The sequence below is a fragment of the Rissa tridactyla genome, chromosome 1 (assembly GCF_028500815.1).
Source record: "Rissa tridactyla isolate bRisTri1 chromosome 1, bRisTri1.patW.cur.20221130, whole genome shotgun sequence".
NCBI lineage: Eukaryota > Metazoa > Chordata > Aves > Charadriiformes > Laridae > Rissa > Rissa tridactyla.
Genome location: NC_071466.1, coordinates 71,351,874 through 71,367,217, shown reverse-complemented (window position 1 = coordinate 71,367,217; position 15,344 = coordinate 71,351,874). Strand labels below are relative to the sequence as shown.

The 15,344-nt window shown below is 42.0% G+C and overlaps 1 long non-coding RNA gene across 1 annotated transcript in view; it reads right to left on the bottom strand.

Moving 5' to 3' along the window:
• Positions 1-8,211: 8,211 nt before the first annotated feature.
• LOC128904517 (uncharacterized) overlaps positions 8,212-15,344 on the bottom strand; it is a 40,056-nt gene continuing 32,923 nt past the window's right edge. Inside the window, exons 4-5 of the long non-coding RNA XR_008464522.1 lie at positions 9,099-13,473; positions 8,212-8,646 (exon numbers count right to left, since the gene is read on the bottom strand). This is a non-coding gene — a long non-coding RNA (uncharacterized LOC128904517). The remainder of the gene's footprint in view (positions 8,647-9,098; positions 13,474-15,344) is intronic.

Here is a 15,344-nt window from a genome sequence, read left to right as displayed (position 1 = left end):
GCAAGTAACAGATTTCTGCCAAGGTCTTGACATCATCTTAGTTTTGGCAAAATTTTCCTGTGTAGATGAAAATTCAGCAGACACAAGAAAACCATGAATCACCCCACTGGTAGAATGAACGCTAACCAAATTTAATTGTGGTCAAGGTTCTTTTCTTGCACATCTCTGTTTTCAACACCAACTGAAAGATGTTTACTAATCACTCATTTTGCATTAATGATCATGCTTACGCCACAGGAGAATTTCTCCACTTGGTAGTAGTCCCCCAGAAGGTAGCTCCTCCTGATAGAAGTGAGCAGTATAGTGAGTACTGTGAAGCGATAAGGCAATCATTTCTGCAAATGTTCTCAGTTGGGGGATAGTTCAACATAGTTTTTACTCAATTTGAAAGAAATCCCTGCCACTTTACAAGAAGCTTTCTGTCCTGGTTCACCTACACAACACTGTTTGATACCTACAAAGAAAATGGTGATAGTGGTTACTTGTTATTTACCTACGGATACTTCCTATATATCCCAAACAAAAATATGGATTAGTGCATGGGCCTATGCAGACATGTGCAAGGAAATCAATGTAAAGAGGACACTCTCCAAAAAATATTCTGCCTAACTTTCACGTAGTTCCGCGTTGCGGGGCATGGAGGAATGGTAGAGAAGGTAGACTAGAAGCCTGATTGACACAGGAGGCAGTGCTTCCAGGCACTGTCTGCCTTGTCCTGTGGGCAGGCAATACTCTGTAAAAGTCCTGGCAAAAATCCCATGAAGAGGAGAGGGAGGTGATGCATGTTCCTGGATAAAGTGTAGTAAGAAGGCGAGGTGATGCAATGGTATTCAAAAAGCTTCTTTTGAGAGTGATCAGATCATCAACAGGGGAACCAGAACATGAGCCGGCAACAATGGCTTGAGTATCTTAAAGATTAAGGGAGGGAACAGAGAAAGAGAACAGCACACAACTTTTAAGAAGAAAAATTAATTGGTGATGGAGTTTTTGAGAAAGGATGACCAACCTGGGTCCTGAAAGTGCACACATTCCACAGGTTAAGCAGACTCCAAACATAACCCAAAACCCAAGGCTAAGCTTTGCTACTTTTTGCACCTTGCCAACAGCACTAGCGATAAGAGGTGCTCTTCTGTCACTGGCAGGGCCATGTAACTGACTTTCCAAACCCTGGAAGCATGATGAAAATAAAGGGCCAAGACTTACCTTCCTTCTTTATTAGGATTTTTGTCTTCCTTTTACTAACATGAACAGATACTTTTCTTTCTGTGTTTTGTATACCTTTGGGTGTCCCTTCCACAGGTCTCTGAAAGATTTCTGCTCTCTCAGAAACTTACTTTTTAGGGGTTTGTGTAACCTGCTTGTTTTGTGAGAAGGCAGGGTGCAAAAATGGGGAAATAGAAATTGCCTTAAGTGCTGTATAGTATAATTTCAATTGCTTGACGTAGTTATTGCTAACCATATTTCATAAATATCCGCACATTATGTTTGTTGTGGTCATTGAGATGATAGTTTTAAACCAATTTGAAAATGTATTGTGATATATTTTGTCAATGTAATATTATAACTGCACAAAATTGGTTGTATCAGTTAGAAGAAACATCTTAAAAGTTGCCTCTCTACAGTTTATTCTCTGTATTTTAACTTTGTACTGCACTACAAGGCCATTTGCTGAGAATTTGCTCATGCACTGTTAAGTGGGATCCTAGCATATCACTACATTCAGTCAAAATATTGAAAGTTAAAACAAAAAACCCTATAGGTGATGAAAATGAGACCCAGAAAGTAGCATTTCTCTTTACATTGTGTAAAGCAGAAAATCTGAAAATCATTTCAGTAAAAACAGGTAAGAAGTGGGACGTTTGGGAGGCATCGACAGTATTGTGGAATACAGTAAAAGAAAAAAAATATAACAAATCAGAATAACACTAAATTAACTTAAATTAAAAATGACAATGAACCAAGACACTAACAATGGGATAATGTTACCTTAGTGGTTTGGTCTAAGGCAATTGCCTGTGTTCCTTCTGTAGTCAAGCGAGAGAAACAGAGGCTCCACCAGCAAGAGAGGCCTATTTTACTACGGTCATCTGGCGTACCATCCTAAAACGGCCACATAAAGTACTCGAACGAGTGAGATCTGGAGATGCCGCCTGCAGTGGATAGAGAAAGAAAAGAGTCACCTCAGACTAGCTAGCTAATTCTAAGACAGCTACAGCAAGTTGCCTGCCCTGTATATGAATTCCCAAACTTTAGGAAATTAGGGACTTAATTAATTTCTTTTTTTTTCATTTATGTAAACAGATGTGCTAGGAATGAGCCTATTTGTAACTTGACATAGATTTCTTCGACTGGACTTCGACTGACAGCTCTAGAATTAAGGATCTTAAGACATATTTAACATGAACCTAGAAAGGTGAGGAAGTTCAGGGTCTTTTTATCTATTCCCCAAATCCAATGAGAAAGTAGAGCTGTTTGGTGTAAGATTTTTCTTCTTCACTTGAAATAAGAAAGCTAGTGAAATAAGGATACCCACCACCCTTTCTGAAAGCTAGGACAACCTCAACAACACGTATCGTTTCCATACCTGTGCCTTAGGCAATTATAGTTAATATTGATCTCATATCTATCCCATATCAAAGGGATGTTTGTCTGTGTCTCAAATCAGGTATATATATCTTTAGTGACTGTAATACAAATTAAGCTAGTATCTGGGGTCTGTTTCTATAAACAGACCAAGTAGTGGTCATCAAAGTTCATTGAAATAAGTTTTATAGGGTTGGACTAGATGACCTTTAAAGGTCCCTTCCAACCCAACACATTCTATGATTATGTCACAAAGCACGGGACTGTTTGCAAACACGTGTTTTCATAAAACTGACCCTTTTTTGAAACATCTGGACTAAAGGCCAGCCTACACTGCTCAGAGAATAAAACAGGACACAGAGAATATTTGCCCCATTTCTGATGATCTAGTTCTGTCCTTCACAACCATTAATGACGGGATTGGCCGTACAGCAGTTTATGTCTGTCTTAAAACAGAATGGGAGTGGGAAGCAACAGAAATAAAGATATACAAAAGAAAGATGGGGGGGGGGGGGAAGGGAAAGAATTGCTGCAGCCCTCTGGCTTCCCTTTATGAAAGGTAAAAGACCAAAGGGCCATTCACTTGGCAGAGGGCCAGGCCATAGGCTGGGATATGGGCCGGGATATGGGGCCCCGCTTCTCCTGGCTTGTGGAGCTGAGCACCCAGCCCGGCCCTCTGTCGTGACATGCCGGGGGGTCCCTTGCTGTAGCGCTAGAGGAGGGGGCTCCTGCAGGACCAGCTCCTCACCTGAGCATCTTCCTAGGGACAGGGCCAGTTTGTGTCAGCAAGGATTCAACGCACCTGTGACAAATGTAGCGCAGAGGAATGCTATTGGGCTTAGTAAGCCAGCCAAATAAGATGTGATGAGAGTGGCTGCAGTAACACGCAGAAATATCCTTCAGCGGAGCAGCGAGAGAATACCAGCTGAGAGCCAAGCCTCACCTGTTGGTGAATATAAATCTTAGGCTGGGTTATGTACCAAAACACCCCAGAGATCCCCACAAATCCGTATAAAGTGGGTCAGGAGAAGAGTGCAACAAGCTAGCAGAGGAGTTAAATGAATCTCTTGCATCATGTCTGCTGCTGAGAGTTGTGTAGAAATTCCTGTGCCAAAGGCACTTTGCAAAGAAAATCAGAGTGTGGCCTTTATACAGATTGAAGTCTCTAAGGAGGAAGTTGTAGAGTAACTTGAGAAACTCAAGTGCAGTAAATCACCACAAGCGGATGGTGTTCATCTGGGAGTTCTGAGGGGAAATAAAGTGAGAAAAAGCCAAGATACTGACAAGGGGATGCCTTCTTCCCTTGAAAAATGCAGCAGCACAAGAAGGCTGGGAAGCCCTATTATGTTGCCTGTCTTCAAAAGGAGATGAGGAAAATCCTGGGAATTGCAGACCTTTGAAGTTTACCACAGTTTTAGGGAGCCCATGAAACCGGTTCTGAACAGAAGTTCAAGAGAGAGTTTGTTGGACAGGAACACCCCATGAGGGTGATCTTCAGTCTCTCAAACCACTGAGACTGTTACAAGGGGGAAAAGTACCTCCCTGTAGGATCGGAATAGTTTGAAAAACCAGTGGAGCAGCCTTCAGAGGGAGAGTAGGGTAACAGGGACTTCTCAGAGGAAGGTGACCAAGTGATCCAAAAGTTCAGAAGTTTTTGCAGAGGTCACTCATAAGCCATCGTCATAGAGGACGTTAAGAAATAAAACTGAGAAAAATATCTTGAAGGTTATTTGTTCCTGGAATGAACTACAAATCATTCCAGAGGAAGTGAATATGGGAAGCATTTCTCTTTCTAGTGAGGGGAAAGGTGAACACCCAGTAGTGGGTATTAGGAACTAGTGTCATAACAAATAAACGAGTACGAATGCGAAATCTTAATGCATTCAAATTAGCGTATCCAGAATCCACCCCAGATCTGGATCCAAGTCACACATGTGGTTCCCATCTTAAAAGAGGACAAATCAGTTCCTGGATTCAAACTCCTTGAGCTCTGGGGTTTGAATACTCCATATCCAAAGACTATAGCTCCAGCCTACATGTCAGTTACGTATGAAATATGGGGGGCGGTAGGAGTGCATGTGTACACATAGCATGCAAAGGAAGCAATTAAATGTAAACTCAAAACAATTTAAGAAGTGATTCATGGCAGAAAGTGCTCTGATGTAGAGATTGCGTTACGTGAGTATTTGCTCTTGACATTAACTTGCTGCAGCTAGCTGAAAGGGCAGAAGATTACGAGTAATAGGACAGCGAAAATTTTGCTGGGTTTGGTGAGCCCGCGTATAATCAAACATTTTAAATTATCTGGATTTACATGGCTTCTTACCCTTTCAGTTTCTCTCCTGGTTTTTTTTTCAGTTCCTGCAGGCCCAGTGCACTGAAGGCAAAGCTACTTCAGTGCACTTAATTCACTCTGTCTCTTTTTGAATTCATTAGATTTTGAAAGCTTTCAAAGGAAGTCAGAGGTAGGAATTAGACAAAATATAGAAAGTGGGACATTTCTGACTGGCTTGTATGCTTTCAGTGTCTAAAAAGAAAGCTCTTTTTTTTAAGCAAACTGTAGGAGGGCTTGTAAAAATAGATATTTACATTTACATACTGGGACAGATCCTCAGCTGCCATGGAGCAGAATTGCTCCATCTTCTTGAACAGAGCTAACCCTAACCACCACAGCTGAGAACCTGACTCTCATGCATGTACATGTATGTGTGAAAAATGTTTAGGATTCTGTATTTTTCCGAACGTACAGAAGCTGCTTCTTCCTCCATGTGCTTTTGCCTGTGCACTAAGTTGTGGGAGTTAAAGCTCCTCTGTTTTAAACTGAGGGTGGCGTCTTCAGGGAGGCGAGGTGAGGAGGAAGGGTGAAGTGCAAGGAGAAGGACACATGCACAAAGGAACAGGCGTGAACAGAAAATCCCAAAGAAGAAGGTGGGGGAGAGAATCAGGAAAGAAAATGATGTCCCACATAGTCATGCTGTGGACTAAGGGCATTGCTTCTTGACAGCAACTGAAAACCAAGCAATATCTGCGTTCACAGCAATGGGGAGTTAAACTGTGACTGAGCAGCAACCATGACTTTTGGAAAGCACTTCAGGTGTTTCCTGCCAGATAGCAGGAATAGCGGGAGACATGCTATTGATAGCAAGGTGGAGAAAAAGCAGTTCTGCACTCAGTTGTGCTGTTGCTGGAGTCATGTAACACAGGACAGAGAGTACGTGTCACATCAGATAGTGCTAATAGGTGCCAACAGCCACCTTCACGCCTTCCCCCTCCGTCTGTCCCTGCGTGAGAGTCGGGTGAATAGTGATGTGGAACAACTGTGTATTGCTGTGTGCTTCTGCCCACACAGTGGGACACTGTGATTCAGACAGTACTGGACTCTGGACACATAATGTACACTGAATATCCATAATAAATAATAATTACCACAGTAGGGGGCAGCAGCCAGCTGTGGAGGAAAAGTAGGGCCAGCTGCTGGAAGAGATGTAGGCACTGGCTGAGCATGCAAGCTGGGCACTGGGGAGGGCGAGAGGGCCATGGCTGGGAGCCAGTGGCAGCTTACTGCCAAGAAGAGGGAGATAAAAGCACAAAAGAGGTTCACCAGAGGGAGCTGCTCCTGGCCACCCCTCAGCAATCGGTAGCGGCCCTGATCCAGGAGGGAAGGCTGATGGCAAACAGGAGCGTCGCCAGCCAGAGTGCGTGGCCAACACTGCTCACACGTACCATGCTGGAGCCAGAGGACGCGTGTCGATAAGCCAAGCAAGCCTGCTTCAGCAAAGGCAGCCCTGCACAAGCCTCTGGTTTGCAAGAGAGCCATAGCTCCTCCAGAAATGAGCACAGACTCATCCTGTTCCCCTCAGTGTCTCCCCAGAGGCATCTCCAGCTGAAGCGGGGTCAATGCTCCTGGAATGAGTACAGCTCCCCGAGAGACTGATAGGCACCTTGACAATGTTTTTCTGAAGTGCCCTGAAGCCCAGGTCTCCTTGATTTCATTTGGAGAGAAGTGTCTGGGCAGTTCTGAAGATCCCCCAATGGCAGCGCTTTCAGCTGTCTGAATCCCTCTCAAGATCTGACGCGTAGCACTTGGGGTCCCCAGGTGATATGGTCGATGAAAAATTGCTTTTGAACACACTTAGTAGGCCAGTGCTACAACAAAAATTTATCATAGATTTAAAATATTTTTCTAACCACCCTGAAAGTCATTGCTAAGACCAAATTGGTTCACCAGCCTCATTTTCACAAGGTTGTTCATGGCACGCTCCCCACATACTGGCTTCTCAGCAAAGTCAATAGCATCCCAGGGTAAGCTCCTCTACTTGCCCCATATGTAATACTTCACTGTGTCACCAGCTCAGCGTAACAGTTAATTAACGCATGTTCCGTGTAGTAATTATAACAATGCTGTGCGTTTCACTTGAATTTAGCTTAGTGAAATTTAGCTTTGCTTATATTCATGTCTTATCTTCAGGCTTGCTTTCTGTGCCTGGTTATTTTTCACTGAGTTCAAATGCAAATAGATAAACCCCGTTTGCATTTCCTTCCAAAAGAGGAACGTGTTTATTTCCAGTTTCTATACTCGTCCACCACGAAAAGTCACACAGGACAACCAAAGGGCTTTTTTTGCTGTGTTCCTGTTGGCTGATCATTGTGGGTGTGATGTGGGTGATGTTAAAGAGAAGCCACTTTTCCTCCGTTTCTCAACAGAGAGGCTGAAGGATTTTTTTGTCCCAGTAAAAAGAAACAGCTACTGTCTGGATCTCCATTTATGGAGTGGAGAACTCGATAGAGGACAATCTCAGGCAAATAGGGCATGGTATCAGGGAGAAACATCCATCATTTTTGCAGGTAGCAGCCAAGCAGAATCCGCGCGTGAGCTCAAATGCAAATTCATGGGCAACAAAGAGCCTATACATTGAATAGATTTACAGTTCAAACATAAAGAACCAGATTCTTTCCGAATAACTTCTATCTGAACATCTGACCTTAAGAACCAGCCTCAGTGAAGTGCTGGCAAACACCAAGATTTGGAATGAAGTTAGGGGTGTTGCACTATTTTGAAAGCTCTGTTTGGAACCAGCTGTCATTACGAATGTCTGCTGGTACCCCGTCTTAGCATACAGCCTGTCGCTGTTGAGCATAATGGGAACGAGCCAATGGAGTGTATTGAGCTAGGCTTTCCTGCTTGTCTTTGTAGCTCAAATTATCCCTTTGCACAGCCATAACAGGTAAGCTTTGAATCTATTTATGCCACATTCTAATTGGTTTCATTTAATTTGTGTCTACGTTTCTCTATGTGTGTTTGTATATACATATATGCATATTTATATGCACATATGTACATTTGGACATCATTATTAAATGTAAATATGCATGTTGTCACAGATTATTGCTGTGTGCATCACAGATTCTTAGAGTAGTTGGCTTTATTATACAATAAAACAACCGTAGAAAGTTAATGCCTTCTTTAGAATAAATAAGGAACACAGGACTCATTATACCATATACGTTTAATGGTTTGGACATCTCAGTGCCCACATGAAAAGAATGAAACATATATTGCGATAGGCAGTATAATTATTCCAGCAAGGAACATCCATCCCACACGCTTAGAAATATGAGATTCAGCATCACGAGATCCGAGCATTATGTCATCAGCTGCATGAGTTTCACAGCTTATCTTTCTGATTTTATGTTACAGAAGTAAACTCCAACAAAAACGCGTAGCACTGCCAATTTAACAGCACATTTATGTTAATACTAGCTGAAATGATTTCAAGAAGGTGAACAGGATCAGTATTTCTGTACATATGTGTGCACTTACGCATATATATATGCATACACACACACGCATATAAAGGCACACATGTGTGCTTGCGCACAGTATATATAAACTCTATTTAGAGATGACATTATTTTAAAAGCTTGATTCCAAGTATATTAAACTTGAAAACAATGTTCCATACAGTTGACCAATTTAAAGAAGACCCTGCCGGTGCACGGAAGACCGAGCTAGCTGGTATCATTAAACATCATCAGATGAGGCTGCAGGTAGCTGAAACGTTCCTTAATGAAAATTTAAAGAGAGCAGATTAAAATGATATTCCTCCAATCCAACAGAACACAAAGGTAAAGACATTCAATTACAACCAAGATCTCATTTAGCACTAAAGGAGTGTTGTTTGTTGATCAGAATTTATTGCCTGAAGTGAACAGCCAGGCTTGTGACTATGTATATAATTACTTTCTACAATGGACTCTCCTCAGATATAGTTACTAGACAACGTCTTCCATAATTTTAGACTGTGATGCCCATGACAAAGAGTCAGAAAACCTCAACAGCAGCAACAAAGATCTTTTTATGTGTGCCACTCTATCTCCCAACATTGTGAAAAATAAAATAAATCTGTAATTGCATGTATTTGCTTTTCGAACCACTAGGTTAACTGTTTTCATAGGTTTTTGCTGGCCAATAGAATAAGTGGCACCAAGGAAGTGATTTGAGTAGGATACTTTACCTGTATCCCTGTCCAGAGCGCCAGCAGGTTTCCACTGGAGACGTCAGGAAGGTTCTTCCATGAGAAGACATTGAGGGTCCTCAGCTCTATACTGGATCTGCCATTAGTTCAGAGAAATCTATCACATCTTTTAAAATCTTATAACTCAAAAAGATACAGACAGGCAGGAGCGCGACAAGAGAAGAGGAAAAATAACCAGGAGACTGAAAGGACTGATTTTTCAGGGAAGATTAAATGAGCTAAATAGCTATGGGCTGGCTTAATGCTGACTAAGCACAACATCACACTAGCTAAAAGATACCGGAGGAAAATAGCACCAATGAAGGAAAAGAAGGAGGTTTGCAAAGGGGCATAACTAGGAGAAAGATGATGATGTTAAGAAAGGGGAAAAAAGGCTTCTGACAACAGGATACTCTAGGCAGCACAGTCTCTCGCTACGGGCATGGCACGATTTAGGACATTTAATCTAGACACACAAAAAAACAAAAATATGCCATAGGAAATAATCTCACGGTGTCAGGGAGCTGTACTGGATGACCTAAAAGGTACCTTGCTAATTTGTGTGCACCTGTTATCTGTGATTTTCCTTGCTTGTATGGCCAACTCATCATTACTTGTGTGTATTTGGTTTCTCTGGGCCCAATCCAACTCGTGCTGTAGTCAGCAGAAGTTTCCGACAGGAGCAATAGGACCTCAATGTCTTTTCCATGTCTTTGCTGTTCTAAAGAGAAAACTAAAAAAACCCCACCACTAACGTATATTGTGTATGAACGTATATACTACTAAACCTGATCGGCCCCTTAATATTTCTTGGATATTTAAACCTGTGTTTATCCTTAGAGGTATCTGGGAAAATGTGCATTTGCTTTCATGCAGTGGAGATAAAATGTTTGCTAGGGAAGAAACCTACAGTTCATCTAAAAATAGCTTCTGATGAAAAACTGCTTTGGTCACAGAAGAATTAAGACAATTCTCTATACAAAATTAAAAAAAATAATATACAGAAATGCCAGAGCTCTTTCTATTGCTAAAGAAGTAATGCCACTGATGAAAGAAGCTAACAGTGAATTCTGAACTCAAGACTGTAGTTTTCAAATACTTTTACCCGATATCTGAGTATATGTAATCATATGATACTTAAATTCCAGCTCACTTGCTGGTAGGGAATCACTATTTTGTGGCAGCTCAGTGCTGGCCCCTTGAGAGGCACAAATTTCCACGTAAGTGGGGCTGAATGTTCAGGGGTCAGGGCTGTGTGTTGGTGTTGCCCATATATCTAGCAGCTGGTATTGTAAATCTTTAGAGCAGTGTTTCTTGAAAATACTAAGCAGACATTTTGGTAGCCAGTATTGAGCCTGTGGCTATACTGCTTCAGGCTGTGATCTTGTCAGCTTTTACAAGATAAGTAGGGTCAGGCAGGGTCAGCACTTGGACTGGTAACTCTAAGGAAAGGCAGTAGCTGCAGGAAGTGTCTTAGGCAATAGAATAGATGTGACTATTTTCCCCGAGCCTTTTCTAATACCCTGATGAAGGCACAATGCCCAGCTGTGACGCAAGAGTGAGATCCTCACCCTCCGCAGTCATCAAGCACCTCATTTTCAAAGGGGTCTTTCCCTGACCTGGCGTGGAGGTGTGTGGTACAGTAACCAGGAGACCGCAGAACTCGGGTACCACTCACACATGCGCGTGGTCCCGACGGAGCGGCATGTAAAGGCATGGCCCCAGCATGTTTTGTCAGGAAGGGGGTACAGGGGAACGACATTTCTGACAGCTTTGGGGATGCTGGCAGCTCCAAATTAAGTCTTTGGCTGTGTTTATAAGACAAAAGACAAATCTATTAAGCCAAGACCTCGTACACCAACTTTCAGACTCACACATTTCTACAGAAGGTATAGAAGGGCTGATAATGAAATCCTTGCCCAATGGTCTACATTGCCAAGAATTTTAAATTGTAAGTTAACCAATTTCTCCTCTAAAGTTCAAACAATAAATAAAATTCTATGTGAAAAATGGAGCCTTTTATTCCTTTGTCAAAATCTGATCAGAGTAAACTACAGATGTTAAAAGGCACTGTAGTTCAAAGAATTAAAAAGAATCTTATGGGGTTTGTATGAAGAAAAGAGTTTTAGAGAATAATATGGAAAATATTATAATGCTATTATATAAATCAGTGGCACATCCTCACTTTGAATACTGTCTTCAAATTTGGTCACCTCATCCCTGAAAAAAGAAAGTAGAAATAGAACAAGTCCAGAGAATGGCAATAAAAATGATAAAAGTCAAAAGGACGGGAAATTTCTTGAGAACAGATAAAGAACACAAGCACCAGCTTGTCTCTCAGGGAAGATTCATCCTCACGGGACTGCAAATCATACGTGAACCCTCTTCATAAACTTGGAACAAGCACTGTTGCCTGAGATAATCTAGAAGATGTCCTTGGACCCTAGCACTTGTGGAAGGCTTTGGGCCCTTGCATGAAGCCCCCATTACAGATATTTTCCTCAATGTACCCTGTTCTCTTAGAGGACTTTCAGCCACTGGAGGCCAATGTGACCTATGGACAGTGGACAGGCCACAGAGCTACATAGTAGCAACACCTTAATTCCATTGCTGACTATATCCCAAACTCATTTTTTGGTTTTAGTTTTAGAAACGTCACATTTCCATACCTTTCTTTTAAACTTTGGAAGAGTTTTTCAGAACAGCGTAGAGGTACAAAGCCATTGACTTGCCTGGCAATCTTTTCAGTTAAATCACTCGGCTGACTCGAAAATGTGCCATTTGTCTATTCAAATATTCTCAGCCCCGAAGAACTTGCGCAGTCTCCCTCACTTTGCATAACGGGGTCCCCAGGCTTCGTCAGAGCTCTGCTTAAGCATGACTATAATATAAATAACATTTCGTCCTCATGATCTTCCAACCCAATTAGCAGCAAAGGAAAAAAAACCTTTCCTATCCTGCAAGGTGAAACGAAGAGGTATCAAATTTCAAACGGATAAGAGGTATTGCTTTTCCAAACAATGTACAGTTAATTAATGGAACTTGCTGCTGCACGGATAGCGCTGAGAGAAAAAGCATCATATTTGTAAATGAGGAGGCATTTTTAGGCATAAAAGCAAATCTTCACACAAAGTTCAGATTGGGTTAAATTCAGTAGCATGTATTATGCAGAAGATCAGATTAGATGATAATAATGGTTGCTCCTAGCCTTAAAAAAAAAAAAAATCTGTGAGAGTTTTGCTAGTTGGTATTATGTAATAATGTCTAATCATCCCAGCAGTTCTTGGCATATGCTAGTCAATAGACAGGGTCAGGAAGGCATCCTTGTCCATGGCAAACAGACTGTTAAACACTCAGTGAGGAGGGAGAGTCAATCCCATATTGTCTGGCCTTGGCCTCTGTCAAAGTCAAGCCATCTTAGGACTGAGCACTGCCAGTGACCACTAAGGAGCAGCCAGAAGGAAGTCCCACTATTCTCAGAGTAACTGCAGAGCATCACTGAACGTCTACGTATGGGAAGTGAGGGGCTGTCTGACCTACTAACAGATTATCGGGGTAGGTATGGGTTCCTACATCAGACCTTCAGAGGATCAGGAAAGACTAGGAAGCTTTTCAAACTGGTGGCTGTTCACCTCTCTTACCAGAGCTGGACAAATCCTTTCTCATCCAACCCTGTGCGGAAACCCTGGAGGCAGCAGTCATATTCATGCAAGCATGATATGTCTTAAGAGCTCTGTCTGTAGATGAGGAAAAAACAGACCAAGATCAATAAGGTCTTGGGCAAAGGAGGTTTAGAGGAAGGTGAGTAAACCAAAGGCTCGATGGCTGCTACTAGCCTTATCTTTTGATCTATGTTACAGGACATCCTGGAGTCCTAGTGCCCCATCACCCAGACCAGCATTCCTTCAGAGTGTCCCCAGCCCCTGTCCAAACCCAGACCCACCCACAGGAGCCTATGGAGACATAAGGCCCATGCTCAGCTGCCCATGGCTGAATTGTACAGCTGAACCTCAGAAGCAGGACAATGTTCCCCATGGGCAGGTGTAACCTATGATGCTTCTGGTGCTCTTTTCTTCTTCAGATACCCTCAGATGGGGGCAGAAGCCAGGATATCTCATTTGTCCTGACACGTGTTACCTTATTTTAGTGATGTGTGATGGATATCTGGTTCCTCTCTCAACTATTAGAAAGATGTTAATGCTAACAAGGTACCAAGAGAGTAGAGGTCCTTTTTCCCATGATTGCACGCACTTACAACTTCAGTCATCTTACAGGCCCCACAAGAAATCAGGGAGGATGTCTTCTAGGGAACAGCTGGACTGGAAACGTTTCAGTTATGGGAAGTTTTTTCAGCCTTGTGGGTTGGAAAAGTTATCTACCAGGGGAAAAAAAGAAAAGAAAAAAAAAATTAAAAGGAGCAAATCAGCTCCTTACACCAATGGGTTTACACCAGCAACCTGCACTTCCATACAAAGACAGAACACATACATAAAGTAAGCACAAAATGCACACGCAGTTGTGATTCCAGTATGTTTGTAATGGCAAGTTAGATTGTAAATTATTTCTTTAGGGGGCAGAAAGCACAGTGGAAAAAATGTGTATTATTCATAAAAATGATTGTCCCGTTCACTTGTATACCTCTGCAATTTATTCCGTAACAGCTTTTTACTTCAAAGAAATCACTAGCTAATGACATCTCAAACTTAAAAAAATCCACTTATTCACAACCCTGTCCCTGAGGGAATTCCCGCATGTTATCAGAAATTTTTCCAAAGATCATTAACAGATATTACAAACCAATTGAAACTGAGTATTTTCTTTGCAAATTACTTTTAACTTTAGAGCTATTGAAAAAAGACATTGAGTGATTTAATTTACTTAATCTGTCTACAGATTGCAGCTATGTGCATATCCTGTGATTGCATTTCCAACAAAAAGCATATATAACTATCCCTAATAGAGATATTTTTCTAAATTATCGTACAAGATCAGTAAGATCTCTGAAGATATTAATGTTTACTTTTTCATTTAGAAAATTGCACTCAAGAAGGAAATGGGCACCTTTATTCTGTTGTTATCTTAGAAATAATAACACACCATAATACTGATTTTACCTGCTATTTTAATTAAAACTCCAATAATCATCACGTCTGTATATCCTTTGAGGATATGTTCTACTGACTTTTCTGAAAAATCGCTGTATTTTCATTAGGCTGTGAAGACAATATTTTAGAAACACCTTACGCAGCAATATATACCAAACAAGATCCTCCGTCTTATACCAATCCAAAACAGCTAAGTGTAGATCAAGCTAATGCAGCAGGGGAGGGCTGGAGAAGGTATCTTATTCTCCACCTTATTGCCTTAAACTCCTCCCAGAGAACCTTACACGTATCAGCACCACTTCTGCAGGAAGTACGGAAAATATCTTCCCCTATGAATATTTAGCTTGTAGCTTCCTGGCAAGGGTTCCTCCTCTCTTTGCAGATAAGAGGTAAGGGCTTGAACCCCCTGAAGCTCAGGTGGACTTTGAAGGTATTTACTTTGGATGACAATGAAGACAGCTGCTGTCCTGCGTGTGCTGCTCAGTCCTGATCATGCGTTACCCGTGCTTTGCCACGTCGCTCTTTGAAGAGATGTGGGCAAAGCAATGCGTAGTTTGAGGTGGCGAACCAGGATCAGCTGCTGAGAAGCTCAGCTCAGCTGAATTGGGGACTGCCTGGCCAAGAGGTACGAGCAGCAGAAGCATTTTAGATGCCTTAAGATCTTTATTAGCAAAAATGATGGTGATGAACCTAGGGGGCTTGTGGATTGGGATCATGGACTTGGACATCTACATCCCACACAAGTCTCAGTCATCTCCTTTTGTGGCTTTGGGCCCAGAGACGACTATTCAGAGAAGGATCCAGATTTGTCAGAGCAAATAGGTGTCTAAACGGCTTTTCTTATCTCCCTTAAAATGGTGGGGAAAGTGTGCAGAAAGTGGGACAGAGGATTTGCGGGTGGTAGTTACTATTGCACATTCTGCAGATATTCTACATCTTCCCATCGGTTTTGCCAGAGGCCTGGGACCAGCCTAAAGACCTCTGCATTCCCCATATTATTTAACTCTCACTCTCCTGCTGTTTCCTGTTCCTGGGTTACAACAAAATCATCCCTCAGTGAAGAGAATTTTTTTTCCACTGCACCAAAAAGCGTGGGGTCAAGTTTCTGTCATTCTGTGATTCTGTTAAGTTAACTTGAGCT